Source organism: Wolffia australiana, chromosome 6 (genome assembly GCF_029677425.1).
Source record: "Wolffia australiana isolate 7733 chromosome 6, ASM2967742v1".
Classification (NCBI taxonomy): Eukaryota; Viridiplantae; Streptophyta; class Magnoliopsida; order Alismatales; family Araceae; genus Wolffia; species Wolffia australiana.
The window spans coordinates 18383469-18403032 of NC_135840.1; positions in this window are offsets into that span (position 1 = coordinate 18383469).

Sequence of the window (19564 nt, forward strand, 5' to 3'; positions counted from 1 at the left end):
ATAGACCCCGCGACTAGCGTATTGCATGGAGCATTGGAGGCGAGAGCGCTCACCCTCTAGCCTGGCTGATGTCTTGCCACGCGCCTCAACGATGCCGACTGTTGATGGGGGGGAGAGCTCCACACACTCCATGCATCATCACTACTGCGGGGGGACATGGTGAGACGTCGACACGAGCGCCCTTCTCTGAGCACTTGCCTGTTTATCACTCATGTACCTTTTTCTTTTCTTGCACATGGTGTGAACGAGTTGGATCTGAGTGTAATTGGGATAAACGCTGATAAAGAGGAATGGGAGACACAATTATTATTATTAGACATTTTAGGCTAATCCTTAATGTTGTTCGGGGGTATCTGTCCCAAGGTGATGATGTGCCCTAACTGTGTTTTTGTGAATGTCCCCCAAGAAAATCACATGAAAATAGGGCTGAAAGAGGATGCGAGAGAAAGAAAAAGTTGTTGAAGCTTTGTCGCCCTTGACCCCCAAAGTCTTCCACTGAACTACGTTGCTTGACCTACTTCAACATGGCACCTAAAGCCTTCTCTACTTAGGCCCCCAAATCCTCCTTATGGCCTCCAAAGCCTTCTTCTTATGGCCCCTAAAGCCATAACCTGGTTGACCACAAAGATCTAACAAGAACGACATATTTTGGAACAATATTTATTTCTCCTCAGCAACATGTAGTATAAAATCACTTAAGTAATTTTCAAGACAAGACCTAATTTCATGTATCTCAGCAGGAATATTTTTAGATCAGAAATTTATTACCTCAAATATAAACATTTGAAAATATAATTATGACTTCCCTGCAACATTATCTCCTTATGTGACAAAGTCATTAAACAAATCAAATGAGGTCAATTACACATAAGTAGTCGAATTTTTTTAGAGAATATGTTTATCTTCATGTCATAGAATATCCAATTTTAGAGAATATAGTTTGATCACCATATGATCAAACTAAGTACCTTTTGAATATAACTAAGGGTGTTATTTGGTCTTCACTTAAAATCAGTCAACTAGTTGATGGAGGACCTATTGTGCTTGATCACAACTCCTATCAAGGCATGCATTACTTAATTTGAACATTCATCAAAACACATTAAAATCCTTTTACTAAAATGCCCTTAAAGCTTAATCTTTAGAGTCATACATTGGATTTCGGACTTGAAAATTTGAAACATGAATATTAGTATGATCACTCAAATTTACCAGATATTTTGGTAAACTTGCCTAGATCTAACTATTCATATGGCCTTTAGGTTTGACATCCCTAGTACCACTAGCCTTTCTTATCAAAAATTTAGGGTCAATTATAAGTTTTTTGACAGCTAAATTGGATATTAACAAAAAGAATCATAAATCATAAATCATAATCAAGATTATAAAAAGTATATTATGAAGTACCTAAATAATGAAAATACGAACCTTAAAAAGCAATATTCGAAGAAAATATCCCACTATGCGGAAATTTAGGAAGCTATTTTGATGCATCTTCTTGAGGGTCATAGTATTATGGGGTCAAAAATCATGCATTCATTTTAATAAAGAAGTTTTATGTTCTGAATCAATCACCATGGCAGAGGTACAATAAATTGAACTCATCCATGCTACGTACATGCAATACTGGTGTAAAATGTTTCTTTTCTTTATGCAAAAATTTGAATAATTTGAGTTATTTAATACATTATTTTAAGCACACCAAAATTTTTATTAATAATTTAAATTTTATTGAAGGCACTAATGATTACAGAATTTTAAATAAATAATATTTTTTACATAAATTAACATCATATTTTCTTATGTATTTATTGATTGTGCTTTACATCCCTCTCTAAGTCCACTTTGGACCTTGTCCCCACTTATGTCATAAGATAAAAATATGTGAAAATGGAAGGTATAAGCATATAGATGCTCAAAATCATGGCCTCGATCGACTTGATCCATAATTGAGTGCATAGATGAACATCAAACTAAAGACATATATAAAAACCAAAAGCATAGATAAAACTGGAAAACATCACGTCCGCAGAGATCCAACCCATAATTTATTGGTTCTTTGAATGAGTACCTTTTAATCATTGAGGTTTATGGCCTCTAGGCATATCCAAAAAATATTCAGAGGGCTATATCTCCTCTTCTTTCTCTCAAACTTCGGTTCTAGAAATTTAATCTCCTCATGATGAAGTCTCATTAGAAAAAAAAACCTCTTAATAAATAGGAGCACTCAAGAATGATTCACATGTGTATAAACAAGGATTTCCCATAGTTATTCTCACCAAGAAATGTTCATAAACATTCCATGGACAATTTTCTTAAAAGTCACAATCTTTGAGAAAATTACATTGAAGTCCCAAAAATTAGGCTATATGTGCCAACATCTAAAAATATTTTGTGTTCATCCCTAGTTAATAAATTCAATGACGCAATAACCTTAATTTTCAAACATTAAATTAGCTATATGTACATATAAATAAATTAATCATGGATTGATTTAATCCAATTGATTGGCTGAATTGCCATTTTGCGGTGTGCCAATCATATTCGTTGTCCTTTTGCTGATTCTAAGTTATGATGTTTTGGTGTGTCACATCTTGATGTGACAGGCCATGACTTGTGCTCTAGAAGATAAAAAAGAGTATTCAATCTCTTATGGAACGTTAATCACCATCGGTTACCATGCATGTATAATCCATAATCTACACAAGATTCTTGAATGACTTGGGCTATTGTTAACTATCAAATCCTAATCGGTCATTCTAGTTAGTAGTAATGCATGAAGAAATCATTGGATAACTCTTTATCTAATATTTCTTCTTATGTGGCCAGCGATTTAATTTCACCTCCTTACTAGATAATCTCCGTCTATTATTGATACTTATGGTATATGATCTGATATTGATTCCAAACTATCCTAGTTTTAAATTTGTGCAGGTGCCCATAGGTCATCTCTCCTTACATAGGAAGACTACAACCATATTTCTTTCAACAGAAACCTTCTCGTGTCATTTCTTGTTTGCTGCCTCCTGATATTTCTCATAACTTTCAACAAGTGCATTGTGTATGTTGTTGTGGACCGACTTGATGTAGTTAGCCATTTTGCTTGCTGCAAAGCTTTTTCCTTTCTATAAAGGTAATTGCAGGAGGTCCAATAGTATCTTTGGAATAAAAAGATACACAACAGAAAATAGGGACTGCATGGTTGAGCAATTCAACACAGAGTTGTAAGCAAACTCAACTTGTGCTATTGTCAGATTCCATTGTTTTGGCTTGTCTTAAAAAAACACCGAATCAAATTTCTTAGCATTCTATTGATGTCTTCCTTTTGCCCATCTGTCTAAGGGTGACATGTGGAGCTAAACTTCAAAATAGTGTTAAACCTTTGCCAAAGGGTCACCCAGAAGTGCGAGAGAAACTTGGAATCCCAATCAAAGGTAATAATTATTGGCACACTGTAAAGGCGTACAATCTCTTTGAAGAAAATGTTTGTCCCTTGAACTGCATCATTCATCTTCTTGCATGGTTTGAAATGTGCCATCTTGGAAAACCTAACAACCACAATAAAAATAGAGTCTGCACCTTATTGTGTCCGGGGTAATCCCAACACAAAATTCATGGATATATCCGTCCATGGATGTTCAATAATCGGCGGAGGAGTGCATTGGTTCGTGTTATGAGCTTATCCCTTTTTTCTTTGGTAAATGATACAAAATCAGACAAGTTTTCCTCATCCTTATTCGTCTGGGTCCAATAGAGTTGTGCCTCAAGTAACTAAAGAGTCTTGTCACATCCAAAATGTCCACCAAGACCACTCTAATGTATCCTCTCATTAATTTCTCCTGCAAGGAAGTGTGGATATGCACAACTGATCTCTTAAAAATAAGTAATCATCTTGAAAGTGGAAACCCTTATTTGCATTTTCTTCCATGCAACTATATTTCATGCATAGACTAATTAATCTCGATCAATTTAACCAAGTAGGTAGGTTGGATGAAAATTTTTGGATGCATGCTTGCATACACATGCTTTATTAAAATATATGTAATGCTTGGGTGAGAAATTGTAAGATACTACAAACTGCATGTATACTTGGGCTTGGCAACTTCACAGGTTTGCAATCAGCCAAATGAGTCATACATAGCAATTTTATGGTATATTGAGTGATGGCGCAGCCACGGACGCGCCGTCGGAATCATCGCCATCGTCCCCGACAGCACCTGCTCCAGCCCTGGACACGTCTTCGGAGACGTCATCACCACCCTCGACAGCACCGGCCGCCCGCGTTCAGCTCGCCCGCCGAGCCAAGGCGTCGGTACGCACGCCCGGATTCAAATATTCCGGGTAATGAACACCGTATCGTATCGTATCTTTGTTTTAGTTTTCATCCTGCGTCGTTTTCTCGACTCGTCACGCGTTGTTTTCCCGATTCGTCATAGTCCCGGTGCAAGGATCGTCCTATGAGGAGTTCCCCTTCCCTCGTCCAGTTCGTCCTCACCCCTTTATTTTAACCCAGGTTCCGTCTTCGTTTCTTTGTCCTATGTCCTAGGAGTCTTGTTATTTTGTACTACGTCCTAGGTCATCTTGATGTTTTGGTTTAAATGTTGGGATCTTTTGGTCATTGGGCCCCCACACCCCCCTCTATATAAGGAGAGGTGGGAGCCCTAAAAACAACGGTCGTTGAATTTTTGAAGAAGAAATTATCTCTCCCCCCCCGTTGGGTTCAGAAAGCGCTGGCCTTTTCTTGTTCTTGGAAGCTAGGGTTCGAGGAGGACTGAAGGAGACACTGAACTTGGAAGAGAAGAAGACGCCATTGAAGGGAGGAGACGGGAGATCATGGGCCCCTGTGGGTCGTCGTGAGCCATCACCGTCAACCCCTACGCCCGCAACTTCGCACGCCCACGCGCTGCACGGCTGCGCGCCAGCGCGTCACTGCGCCGGTTGCTCTGGCTGCGGATCCGCGGAGTCGGGTCCTCCCCGCTTCCTGTTGTGGTTCAAGTGGGTCATAACCCCTCTCCTGCGACTGTAGCCATTCCCCTGGGTCTTCCCGCCGCCCATCTTCTCTCGGCACCGGCTTCGAACTGCCGCTAGTTCTCTTGCAGTGCTGACAGTCGACCTGCGGACGCCGTGCTTGCGTGTACCTGCCAAACGCGTGCCTCCCTGGCAGTCAACCGGTGGACGTGGACGCCCGACCGACCCCGACGCCCCTCTGCTCTTCTAGTCTCTAGCGGGGACGTGGTCGATTCGTTAACGGCCCGGATTCCTTACCCACTGCGACGCCTTCCTACGCAGGCGACAGTGGCCTTCCTCGACTGCACACTGGTGACCATCCACGGCGGGAAGTCACCTGGGTGTGGTGTGTTCGCTTCGAGCCCAACCGGTTGCCGCCCTCCTCGACCTCGCACGACCGACTGCCCTGCCTCGGCTGCTGCCGATCTCTTGGTTACACCTGTGGCACCCTCGAGCGCGGGACGTGATCCTGTCGGGTCTAGGGCATCTGACGGTTGACCTGTCGATACCTTGAGATACGCCCTGCGCGACGTCCATGCTACACCGCACGCCCGCCGGCGGCCCTGATCGCTCCGTCGGCTCGGCGCCCGTCAAGCCACGTAACCGATGCGGACATCAACCTCCCTGTACCAGACCTGCCCGGCGACATCGTAGGTGCCAGAGCTAGTCCACAGGGCGACTACTGGGTACACCGCCCCTTTCCCCCTCGTCTTTTATTTCTTTCAGTGCCCTTTCGGTTGCCTCCACCGCGCTCGGGGTAGATCTAGGTGAGCGGGATAGGACGAGTGAAGACATCGATCGTTGGGAGCGTCCCTCCCGGTTCTGGTATGAGCTGGTTCGCCCGACGCGCGCGGGCAAACCCCGGCGGGAAGTTCCCGTTCGGCGGCCTATCACCCTCGTCCACCCGGACAAGGGTCGGGAGGTCCTCTCCTGTCTCTGGGCGACCCCGTCGACCCCGGTCGCCGGCTCCCCATTGCTCGTTGGTAGCTGTGATTACTACACTCCCCTCCTCGGTGCATCCTCATCGTAGCCGCATTCGTAGGGCCCCCGTACCCGACGAACCCCATTTCGTCGTGCACCTTCGCGTCTTCGCCACCGAGTACGAACCCTCGGTGATGGCCGGATGACGTCACGGACATGGTCCTGCATCATTGAGTCTGGGTGCTACAATACCTGATTGTTGATGATGCAAGTCAATGCCTAAAAAATGGTGAAGGGTGAAGGTGGTGGAAAACATGCCAATGCAAACATGTGATGATTGTTTTCATGCCTATACAGAACCAAGGGCTGAAATGATTGTTTTCACGCTTGGAGGATATGAGTGGAGAAACAAGAATGACATTGAGATACAAATGAAAATAAACATGTCAGTGGATGCGAGCGTAAAAAATGGGAGGAATTAAATTTAGAGCCAAGAAACTGAAGGGAGAAATTAAAAATGAGCATACTTTATTAAACCAAGCACAAGGGGCTTGTTTTAACCCGCACAAAGATTTAAGAAGATACAAACATAAAAAATGTTGTAGCTGAGAGAAAACGAGGGGTTTATGCATATAAAGAACTTTATGGAGAGCACCGTGCATCTGGACTTTGGAGATGTGAAGATGGTTAAGATCCCACTAATGGGAGGAGGCAGTACTAAGAAGAATGCATGAAGTAGTCATATTTAAAACATGACTAAACTTGGGGTATGAATGAAGCCTTGCACAATGAGAAACTCTTTGCAACAGTCAAGGATCTCATCATTATGGTGTTTAATGTGGTAGAACCATTTGTAGCCTATAATTTTATAGTGATGAGGAGTGGGAACAAGGTCACAGGGAGAGGATTATATTCATATGTCATGGTGTGGTGCCACTGAGGATAAGAGAGACCTCGAGAGACTGAGGTAGTTCTAGGGGAACATTGGAGAACAAAAATACATGAGGGAGTGGGAGGGTGTGAGGTGGATACCGAATTCATTTAGGCATGGATATTTGACAGAGCGCAAAAGTGCACAAGAGGGGTGTAGACTGGTATGATGAGGAAGATGGGTGCAGAAGAGTGGTGCAGGAGAAATTAGGGACAGAAACACGATGTTAAGGCTTCTGGTTTATAAAAAAATATTTACAATTTTCCTTACAAGATCAGGGCAAGCAAGGGTTGAATCCACAAGGAGAAAGTATTGAATGAGTGAATTTTATCTTTAATTTCTATTCTCTTGGATTTTTTATATTTATATTAGGAATTAAATCTAATTTGAATAAATAAAAATAGTCATGTTAATTCAAAATAACTCTAGGAAGGTCATAAATTATTAGTCCTGTTTAATTTAATTTATTCTAAAATCTTAAAATCATTTTGGAAATCAATAGAAATTTACGATTCAAAACACTAATTAATTCTAATTAAAATACCTTAGCCAATAGTTTTGGAGCATCGAGTGATGGTTTAGTGATGGACGTGAGTGGAGTGGAGCATATGAAAGAGATAGCACGCTGGTTGTGACAGACATGATCACATACACATGCCAACGAGTGATAGAAAGGGGAGCGAGTGATTATGATTATGATTGACTAGTGGTGGAGTTAGAGGTGGTATGCATGACAGAGGGAACCTAGGCTATCAGTGAAAATAAACTTGGGAAAAGGTCAAAGGCGTGAGTTGGAAAAAGACAAAGATCACACTAACCTCATTGTTACATGCCTAACTGGACGAGTGGTGCTTTTTCTTCACATGTCTTCATCTGACCATCACACCTTCAATCCTTTTCTCTTGGAGTACAAGAATAGACTCAAAAGAGATTTCAAATGCACAAACCATTCCGGTTTTCGTAAATATGAACAAAATCCAAGGGTGCTTTTTTACAAGGATGGGGGGGTTCCATTTATAGGTCCAAGATGATGGATGGATAGTAGAGAAAAAGGTGGAACTACCACCAAAATTTCAGCCTAAAACTCATTTGGATCATTAGATATCATTGTTTCAATTTGGAGAAATCTGAGCCATCAAATTTTGTCTCTCCTATGATTTGTGTGGTGGACTGCCAGCTTGGCAAACAATTCTAGGAGGTTAAAAAGTCAAAAAAATCATAAAAAATAGTTAAATAAATTCAAATTAAAAATTTCTAACTTATATAATTATCTAGTCAATTTAATGTCAGAAAAATCCATAAAATAACAGAAAATCCATAAAAATAAGACTATCATTTGAAAAGATATAAGAAACTATTATAAAATTTATGAAAATTTAAATTTATATTTTTGTACTTATAAACTTTTTTATTTATGATATTTATGCTAGAAAACTATGTTGAATACCATAAAATATAAAAAATTTGAACTTCACTCTAAAAATGTAATAAATCATTTGAATCCCCAATAACATGGGATTTATGATTATTTGAATGGGAATAACCACATAAGATGCATAAAATTAGTATGAAAACTAGCATGCTATTTGTGATTATCAAGGAGCTATGAATGACCATGGGGGGGAGGGGAGATGTGATTTGAAGAAGATAACAATGGAGATAAAAATGTTCTTAGAATAGCAGATGATCAGAATGAGGGAGATGGCATTGTGGCGTAGTAATTTGAGAAAGGGAAGTAAAGGAGGTTTCATCTTTTTTAGGGTTTCTTATAGATACTCAGTTTTTCTTGGAACTTTTACACTTGATTTGGTGGTAATACATCGTGTGGTCTATCTTTTTTTAACCTTGTTTGGCCTGTTGGAGTATAAATATATCATGTGATCTATCTTTTTTCAAAATTCTTTGGCCTGGTGGAGTATTTTGATAAACTTGTTGCATGGTTACCCATCCCAAATTTCTCCTCCCAGCATGCCTAACTTTAGAGTTCTTAACTTGTGGTATATGCTCTGGCAAGACAAGTATATAAAGGAGGTTTCACTTAAATAACATCATGAGAGGTAAAATATGATTTGAAATGAGAGAGTAGCACCGGTACCCATGGTGAAGGGCGTTGTACCCCATCATAACATACCACTGATTGTTGACTTATTTTGGTGGCAGCACATGATTTAAGATTGGGGAACCAAAGACACCCAATTTTTTTTAAAATCATAATCAGGTGTAGCAGAGTGAAGTACCTCAAAGGGTGATTTATTCAATATAAACTGTGGGAAGATGATAAATGAGGTAGACGGAAGTTGCTATGGCCTCATTATGCATTTTCAACAATATGACATAATTTCTATTATCTGTCCCATTCTGTTGAGGCATGTGAGGACATGAGATTTGATGAGAAATCACTTGAGAGAGGTGTGGATGTAGAAAGTGGTATTCACCACCAATCTGATTATAGAGCTTGAACTTTAAGCTTGAATTGGCATTTCACCAACTCTTGAAATTAACTAATGTTGTTAGAAGATTAGTTTTCTTCTTTAGCAGGTAGATCCATGTATACCCGTTGAAAGCATCACTGAAGGAGACATAGTAAGGGAAACAAAAATGAGAAAGAATAGGTGTGAACCCTGATAACACCCTAAATTCGGTCTTTATTTCATGCTATTAGCACAATTTTATGCATTTAAAGAGCTTAAAATGAGGTTGTTATCATATATTTAAATAAATTTAATGTTTCCAAGTGATTTCCGATTTTTCTCTAATTTTTGGTTAATTTTATGAATTTCTGAGATTTATTTCAGCTTGAAATAATTATTTTTAAATGAAAATGGCAGGTTTAAAATTTAATTTCGAGCTTAATTATTATGGGGATGAAATACTGAAATTTATAGAACTTTATGGAATTTTCTAGAATTTATTTAGGATTTAATTGGACTTTTCGAGATTTATTTAAGTGAGAAATGAACTTTTTAAGAGGAAAAGGATATATTTATAATGAGAAAATGAGTTTTAAAGCAATTTCTACTCTTCTAGGGGCTTTTCATAAATTTCAGTTGCAATGATGCCCTCAAAAACAGCCCTCGGTCGTGGTTGCAGGTGTAAAGATATGATTTAAAATGTTATGGGGTTTTATTGCAATTATTTAATATTTTTTTTAATGTTTTTAGGAGAAAACAGAGGAGAGAGAGTGCGCAAGAAGCATATACACAATTACTTTTGGGCCGGCGTCCAGCAGCAATTCCAGGCTTTTTAAGGACTTTTCTGCAAAAAGGAGAATTCAAAATGCGCCAACCAATGCGAGAGCGACATGTCATGGCGTGTTAAAAAAAGAAATGAATAAATAAATCAATTTAAATCCAATGGATTAAATTGATTTATAAATAACTTTTGATCCTGAAGTCCGATTGAGATGATTTTTTTAAGGATCTGTTCGTCTTGATCCCCTCTTTCTATCTTATGGTTGGATCATTCATATCCAGCCCAAAGTGATAGATAAACATTAATTACTAAACGGGGGTAAAATGGTGATTTTTATCATGTAACCCAAGTATAAAAGCTAAATTTCGAGAGGGGGAGCTCATTCTTGATGGTGCTCTATCACAGCTGCAAGAAAGAGAGGAGCTCCAGCTTGGATCAACCTATTTGGTACTTTTTCGTTCATTGTATTTGAACTTTTTGGTGTATTTTGAATGTTGTTAGTTGAATCTCGTAATCGTTCTTCTTAATTTTTTTCTGAACTTCTAAATCGCTTGGCTTGAGCGGCATGTACAAGCCCTGACTAGGATTGAGAGGAGAAATTGAAAGATTTACCTGGCTATTCAAGTGCATTTCAAGAAAACTATAAAAAAACATAAAAAGGGTTAACTTTCTAGGAGATTGAATTTCCCATTCCATTATTGAATAGAGTAGTTGTTCCTGAATTATCAAATCTACAGAATCAACCAAAACACATCTAAATATTCTTCTTAATCTCTCTAATTGACTTCTTTGATCCTTTCAATTGGATCAATTAATTCAATTTAGAGCCCCTTATTTCTTCTACTTCTCTCATCTACTCTACCCCCCTTTCCAAATTTCTCATCTAATTAGGGTGATTTAATCTCTATTGAAGATTAAACTAACCCCACTTAGGTTCAAATTATTCAAGAAGAATATCAATTGGATTCCTTACTAGCTTCCCTTGGACGACACTCGTACTTATCACTACACATCTTAAGTAGAGTTTTTATAAATTTTATTGTATAAGCTAAAATTGACAACGACAAGGATCTAAAATTGCATAAAATTTACCCCTATTTTTGGCTTATCAAACCCCAAGATATCAGAGTGAACAAGTTCAAGTAGATTTGAAACACATGTTCTGAAAGAGAAAAATGAGAGGTGTTTGGCCTTAGAATCATAACATGATTCAAAAAAATTCTGGCTAGGAAATTTATTTGAGGGGATTCTTAAACCTGAAATACCTGTATTCAAAATATTGATGGAAATATATGTGGCCGACAAGCCAACCACACATTTCATATCTCGTTCATGTTCATTAATATTGCATGATTGATTCTCGTGATGAGATCTATGAATACAATATCAGACTTTATGAATTACGATTATATCATGATAAAAAGATTACTAGTCTTTAATCATGTGGTCTATGTATTCCTATTTGATGGATACTTGAGAAGGACATCAAAGTATTACAATGGAATAACACTATCTAATCTTAGTTAGATGACGAGTATGACTAGTTTTGTAGCCATAGTGAGGAGACATTAAGGATAGATAGTGGGTGCTCTTTTTTTGGCAAAAAATATTGAGCCAGGTACCACTAACTCGAGGGTCATGCTCGTAGACCAATCTAGTCGTTCCTTAGGTTCCACCTAGGGGGGTTGTATGTATGTGAAGTTGAGTATTTTCAAGAGTTTTGAGGCAGGGGGTGAGCATAAAGATCCCAATTACATCTGGACTGCACTCGCCCATACCCACAAAACAATGTAAAGAGATAACATTGAGGTATTGCAACAAGTTATTGAGGAGTCCTCGGATGCGTGGAGCTAGTGCTTGTCCCCCTAGAGTCAATGATTAGTGGAGGGCTTGTAATCATCGAACACGTCAAGTGTTTTTGTGTTGGCGGCGAGATATAGTCCATGCCTAGGCGAGATGTTGAGCAAGCCCTCCTCCAATGCTCCCTGTGATACAAAACTCACAAAGTCCATCAAGGGCAAGGATTTGGCTTGTGAGATGAGCCGATGTCTCGAGTTGCTTGACATGATGGTTGCATCATGCGGTTCAGGGAAGGTCCTACCTAGTGGTGAAGAAGTAGTGGGTATGAGAATGTAACCCATAATTGGAGATTGTATCCACTATTAGGTTTCCCTTTAATAATAGGTGTTGGACTCTAGTAAGGCACTTCCAACACCTCCTGATGTCTTGCGATATATTTTGGAGATGCCACTTGGAGTAAGATCTTGTAAGTAGCATGTGAACTAACAACTATGGATCCAATTGTATGATGATATTTTGGAGGTTCCTCTCCTCTTAAAGGAGCAAGCCATCATGTATTGGCATAACTTCGCTACTAGATTAGTTTAGTTGCCATAACAGTGGGAAAATGCAAAAATGATGTTCCCTGTACGATCTCGTAGGATGCTCGCTCCACATGTGGGACTGGGCCTTTCCTTGACCACACTATCCATGTTGAGCTTAAGATTGCATGTTGGTGGTGGATGCAAACAAACAATACGTAACTGAGAGGTGGCATGAGTGATAGAGGTCAGGATGACCTAGAAACATATTGCTTCAAATGTAGGGAATAATAAATGCACAATAGGGTGACTAGGTGATGGGTTTAATGTTGCCATTGCTGGACTCATCACATGATATAATATGCACTCATGGGAGTACTTACAAATTGAGAAAAAAGTTGCTCGTTCGCATCTCCCATAGAAAGTGGCAATGCTGATGGTTAGGTAGGGGCTAAGCTTATAACACGTTGGTGAGGAAAATATCCTACCAAAATGGTCAATCAATGTCAAAGTAGTATGTGTATGAAGAATTTGACGCCAATGATGAATAAATTGGCCGCAATAATCCATAATTATCTCATTATAGAAAAATAGGTATTCCAATATGGAAAAAGAGGTATTCCATGTTCTCACCTTAGGAGAATGGGACAATACAGGTCACCCAATCATTAGAAGGGAGGCCATAATGCATGAATCTCAAAACAAAAAATGAGACAAAACAAATTTTGTGATAATCAATTGGTGCTAGATGCGATGACCCCATATTTGCATAGAGCATCTCTCGCAAAATTTGTCTAAAAAAGAACAAGAGTAATTTCCATCAAGCGTGAGTCTCCATATAAGGCGATTGGGCGAGGACCCCAACCAAGTGGCCGTAGCCTCTTGTACGGAGTCTAACATGAGTCCATGTTTCTCCCATTATAGTCTCATGTTCCCTGTTATCAATTGATCCACTACCAATTGGAGTTGATGATAGATAAAGATAGGGCGTCTAGCTAAGGGGGAGATTTCAAGCTAATAATCATACCAAGCACTAATTATTCTGTGGCTGACTTGCACACAGATCACAGAGGACATCTCTAGAAAGTGTCATTTCCAAGTACACCTCTATTTGAGATCTTTGATATCAGACTCACTATGATCTTTGATATCATTTCTAAGTACACTCATTATTATGCACAGTTCTTCACTCTGTGGAGTGACTATGCGCACGTTTCCTTTGGTCGGGTCACCTTGAGGGAGGGCATAGACACCATTGGGTTTCATGGCAGAAAGTATGTCAGCCAACAGACGAGGGGGGTCTAGGGATCAAATGCCCTCAAGGTATCTAAGACATGCTTCAAAAGAAGCTCGTGTGGTGTATGCTTACCATGAGTTCCCTGATGGAGAGGTTCATCTCACCCAAGTACGGCGAGTGGACTCGTAGAGAGTTTGATATCAAGGGCCCTAAAAGGTGGCAGATTTGGTAGCGACATTGTCTAGGGATATCCAATGTGATCCATTGGCACATCGGATAAGGCATGATTAGTGCATGGTATGCTACGTGGCTCGACGACACACCCTTAGCCCTCCACCCCCACTTTACCCACAATGAGCGCAGTTGACAATGGCACCATTGCTAATAGGGAACACACACCTCTTATGGGAGCAGCATAATCTCCCGTTACATGCCTTTCCGTAGGCTATGGTTTCTGCCATATGGACCTCTCTCAATTGACCTATTTGAATGCTCACGCTCAATGGAAATTTCTCTTGTCGGTCCTCTTGGGATCATTATTGAGAGAGATTTCCTACATAATCCTGGGGTCACCGCATCTGGCATTAGGAAAATCTTACCCGCATCTCATTCTTCCTTAGGAGAGTCATGCACCACGGCCTCCCTATTGATGTTCAGGTGACCCGTATTGATATTTCACTCAGTTTGCGTTGCCATTTCTGTCCCGTCTCTCCTCATGTTAAGACTACATAACACCTTTTCTTCCATAGTGAAATTTCTAGAGTGTTGGAGCCAATTTACTCATCATTGGTGCCCGCTCTTATGCATCCAAACTCCTCTACCACTGTTAGAGTGGTTTGAAAAGATATTTATCTCGTCAACATGATCTAAGCAGAACCCTATCTAACATCACCATAACATCACCATAACTACATCACCTTGTGTAGGAACTCCCATTGGGGCACTAGAGATTATGCGATGCATCAAGCTATGGCTACAATGAAAACATCACCTTGTATCGCCCCTTGTCCATAGCTACAATCTTACCTATGACCTTTTTTGCACCTGGGGCATTCTAGTGAGTATGGCCCCCATCATCACTCGACTGTAGATTGTCCATTGACACTAATCACCAATAGGCATTCTCAAGATGAATGTGGATGGTGCGGCCAAAGGGAACCCAGGCCCGACCGGAGGATGCGGTATTCTCCGAGATCACACATGGAGTATTCTTTTTGCTTTTCATATTTTTATGGAGTACATACTAACACAACAGCCAAGGCTATGGCAATATGTGATGGCTTGCTCCTCTATGAGAAGTGAAACCTCCACAATATTATCATAGAATCAGACTCACAATTATTCGTCACCACGCTCCATAAAGGTTCTTGCTCCTAGTGGCATCTCTAGAGCATATGGAATGACATCATGTGATGTCACCCTCTTGACCCACATCCATCATCAGTTTCACGGGGGAAACCAGACGATCGATGCCCTTGCCAACTATGCGTATGCTCCTGTACCCCAACCTCCATATACTTCACTTGGCAGGATTTCCCTCGGGCGGCTCATGGCTGCGATCACATTGAGAACCTCAGCTTATCGACTCTTTGCACGCATCTTACCCTATCAAATGATGGCCCCCGCGAGTGGAGTATTACATTAAGAACTAGAGACGAGAGCGCTCTACCTCTCGCCTAACGATGCCATCTGATGAAGGCAGGTGGACTGCTCCTACTCCATGAATCACCATTGCCATGGGGTACAGGCACACTACGGGCGCTGAGCGGCCTTCTCCTAACACTAACCAGGTATCACTCTTATATTTCTTTTTTCACTGCATTATTGGCAGGGGCGAGTAGGGTTCATGTGTAATTGGGACATTTACGCTCGCTCCATGCCTATAAACACTTATGAACACTTCACTTCAATGTATATAACCCAACTAGGTGGCATGTAGGGTGCGGCTGGAACGCTCTATAGGCAGAACCCTTGGGTTGGCCTTACCCGGATCAGTCTATTGCCAAAAAAAAAAATGATGAACCCATCTATCATTCTTTGGAGATATAAAGATTCCCAATGGGGAGCTCATGATGTGCAAATACCACATTAATTTCTTCTTAAGCATGTATTGGACGTCATGGGGGTGTCTTATCCCTAGACTCCTTGTTTGTTGGTCGACGTTCATTTTGCCCAAAGAGACTAGTGATGGTAGGCTCCATAGAGCTGGCCTGACCACATGAAGAATGCACATAGGCACTCCATGGCTTGAAAAACTGTGCTAGATACTAAGTGCACTACAAGGGTATGCACTAGGATGCTCATGAAAACCTCACGTATTGGTTGGATGTGCTGCCTGGGGATAAAAAATGAAGTTTACATCCTTTGAATTTCTTTATTAACTTGTCCAAATTAGGCCATCAAAATAATGATGTCGTCTGGGCCCGAGAAAGATGGGACATTCAAGATAGTCAAAAGGTAGGCATCCTCGTGAATACTAGGTGCAATGCTAGATAATATGTGAGCATTTTACAATAGCAGATGGACCTACCATAAAGCTGCTCTTTGAGAAATTAACAAGCTGACCCTCTCATACATAGTTAGTACACTCATATGCCCTTTAATGAATTTTTTAGATCCATGAACTAAAATGATTGTATCATGTGTTGTCACACGGTCAATCCCAAGTTAGGTCTCTTGCTTGAATATGACGTGAGCCGGCCTTAGTGCTCGGAGCAAAACACTGAGCATCCTTGATCTCTTGCAGCAAAAGTCTTTGTAATTGCTTAAGATTTGCATAGAAGGGGTTCGAGGAGATGGTGGGGATGCAGCCTCATCAAGGAATAGGGTCATTACATTCATATCATGAAATGTTACATCGTAGTTGGGACAATTACATGGGGAAAGATGAGGGGTGATACAACGAACGAGATGAGGCACCTCGTGCAAAGGTAGTGTCGCCTCTCCACCTCGAGGTAGTCGCTCTACGCGCGTGCCCGCTCTGCCGCTACACATGTGCCCCCATGCTAGGTGTCGCGAGCCTGCGGGCATGGCGATCACACACACCTTCCCTGCCTTAACGATCACACATGCCACCAGCACCTGCGCAGACACCTTCGCGCGCAGTCTGCACGACGCCACCCCATTTGACGCCTCAAGCTGCGCGCCCAGGACTTCCTGCCGGAGCGCTATGCGCCCTCTTATGCCGCCTCGGCGCTCTCAGTGCATGACATGCCTTAGTCTCCTGGCAGGATGTCTCCCTACCCCGCGCCCCACACACGCAATGTGCGCGCTGCTTGCGTGGTCTCTGCGCGGCACCCCGCACAACTCCCTGCTGCACTAATGGCACGTCGCCCGGCTTGCGTGTCTCGTGCCCATGCGCGACACTTCCCACTGTCGCGCGGTGCTTGGTGCTCGCGCGTAGCGTTGGCATCCGCGCGCTGCGCTTGGTGCGTGCGCGCTCACACCTGTCGGCCCACATGCCAAGCACGCACGGACTTCACCTGATCCGTCCTGCCTTGGGCGTGAACGGGCACATGCACTGTCTGTAGTGTATCACCACATATTGGGGCGATGGCCTGAATGATCAGGTTTGGGCATCGCTACCCATAATGATAGTCCTTTAATATCGTGAGTCTTAAACACGAACACACCCTCCAAATAATCACCCATGCCTCTGGGCAGGGAATGTCGCCTAGTTAGGGGCCTAACATCCGTGAATAGGGAATCCACAATAATCAGTCAATCACTTTTGAATAATATGGTTGGATGAGACCTTTAGTTATTACTCATGTGAGTAATTTATTGAGGACCTCTTCTACTAATATGAAGAGAGTGGGTGAGATAGGGCCACCCTACCATAGACCTTGCATGACAATGAAGAAGCGAGTGGAGTTTCTATACACCAAGAGAGAGAAATGAGTCTCTCTAACACAAGCATCAACAAGTGTGATGAATGCATTGGTGAATCCAAAGCATCTCAACACTCTAGTAAGTAAAGCCCATATCTATCAAAGGCCTTCTCCATATCATGTTTGATTGTGACGTGCGATCTAAGAATGTGGTAATCTAGTCACTAGGCTAGCTTATGAATGCTCATGGTACTATCATGGATTTACAAACCTTTGAAAAAACCACATTGCTCAAGAGAGATTAGTCTATCAAGGAAAGTCTCTAGGAAATTTCTAATGATTTGTGATACAAATTTTGTAACATAAACTGATGGGTTGAAAGTCACAAAAATAAGCACGGTTATCCACTTTTGGCATAAATGCAAGGAATATGGATTTACATTCATAGAAGTAATAGGTGAATGCATACCTCCTTGATAGATTGTACTAAGGGGATATAGAATCTATGAAGAATCCATCAATCCTTGGGTTCTTGTTCCTACTATGCAAGAATACCACATCCTTGATCTCTGCTTGCGTAGGAATGACTGTGTGGATTGTATTTTCCAAGTAAGATACCAGGTGTGGAATGGAAGATAGTGAATTCCTCTATCATCACTATGACTGGGAGTAAGTAGTGTATGTAAATAATTAATGCCAGCCTATGCCAACCAATCATGATCCTGGTTATACTAGTAGGGATGTATTATTTGGTCTAGACCTATGATGGATTTCTAGTGAAAATAAATCTCTTGATGTCTCATGACCACATCAAGCTGCTCACTTCCTCTCCCAAGGCGTGTCAATCTAGTCATCTTGAAGTTACACTCCCAAGGCGCTCAACTGCAACAAGCTTCATCTTTAGCATCTCAACCTTTGTGTGCATGTCCCTGAACACATGCTTATTCCGCCATTTTAGGTGGTGTTAGAGATTCCTCATTATAAAACTGAATTTCTCCACAGGTAACGTAGAAATCTCTCCATTCCAATGGTGTTGCACAAAGATATAAAAAGCTTCATATAGAGGCCACATGGTCTAAAACCAAGAAGGGGTTCTAGGAACTGTGGAGCTCATGTTTGCAAGGAAGATGTTTGATGAGTCATCATAATAAGTCTACGTTAGGGACATAATGATAATAAAACATTGTATCAGGGTAGTGCTTTTAATAAAATATTGATCGAGCCACTTGTACATACGAGCATCTACTTGATGATCTTTGCACTATGTCTAAATCTCACCACTAGTAGGTGGCTCAACTAGTGATGTCTGGTAGATGAAGTCATTGAATGCCTATAGGAACCTAGATCTAAGAGGGTGTCCACCCTGGCATTCACTTGCACGTAATGAGTTAAGATCCCCAGCTAGAAACCAAGAGAGCTCAATTAACCGAGGACAATCTTGAATACGCTATGTGAGTTCCTCCCATACAACTTCTACACTAGGTGTTGATGAGATGTGTAGACTACCGTGAGAGTGAATGTGTGTGGGGGGCATGTCATAGTGAAGGTAGCGTCCTATGTCCCCTAGGCAAGTAACTCCAATGAATAATCTCTAATCCAGAGATTATTCAAGGAGTGACAATAAGCATGTTCCATTGTGAGTTTCTACGTGGGGAAGTGTATGGTATTTAATGTAATCGTAGGTTCAATAAGTTGAGTTATTCCTAGTTTGTTCCCATTGATATGTGAAATGATGTGCAACTAAGTGAGGGAATTTTCAATTATTCACAAAATCCAAATAACACTTGGAATCCTAAAAAAATTATCAGCTCGAGCATCATACCCACAATTGGGTGTTGTAGATGCGACGTATGGGGCAGTCGTCAAAGTGATGTCCATTACGAGGGGTTGTGTCAATACCTGAATTATGAGATAGAGATTTTTACTCATCATCATGGCTTGTAGATGCTAGTCCACAAGTGGCCTTTGATGTGTGCACAACATGTGACAGGTCGGGTGAGTGAGGCGAAAATGGGGTGTTACGCTAACAAATGGAGAAGGGGGGTGAATTGGGAGGGTTGGGGAGGGAGGAATGCAAGGAAGTAGCTGAGGTGGACCTAATAGTTAAGTAGGGATTGCGATCAAG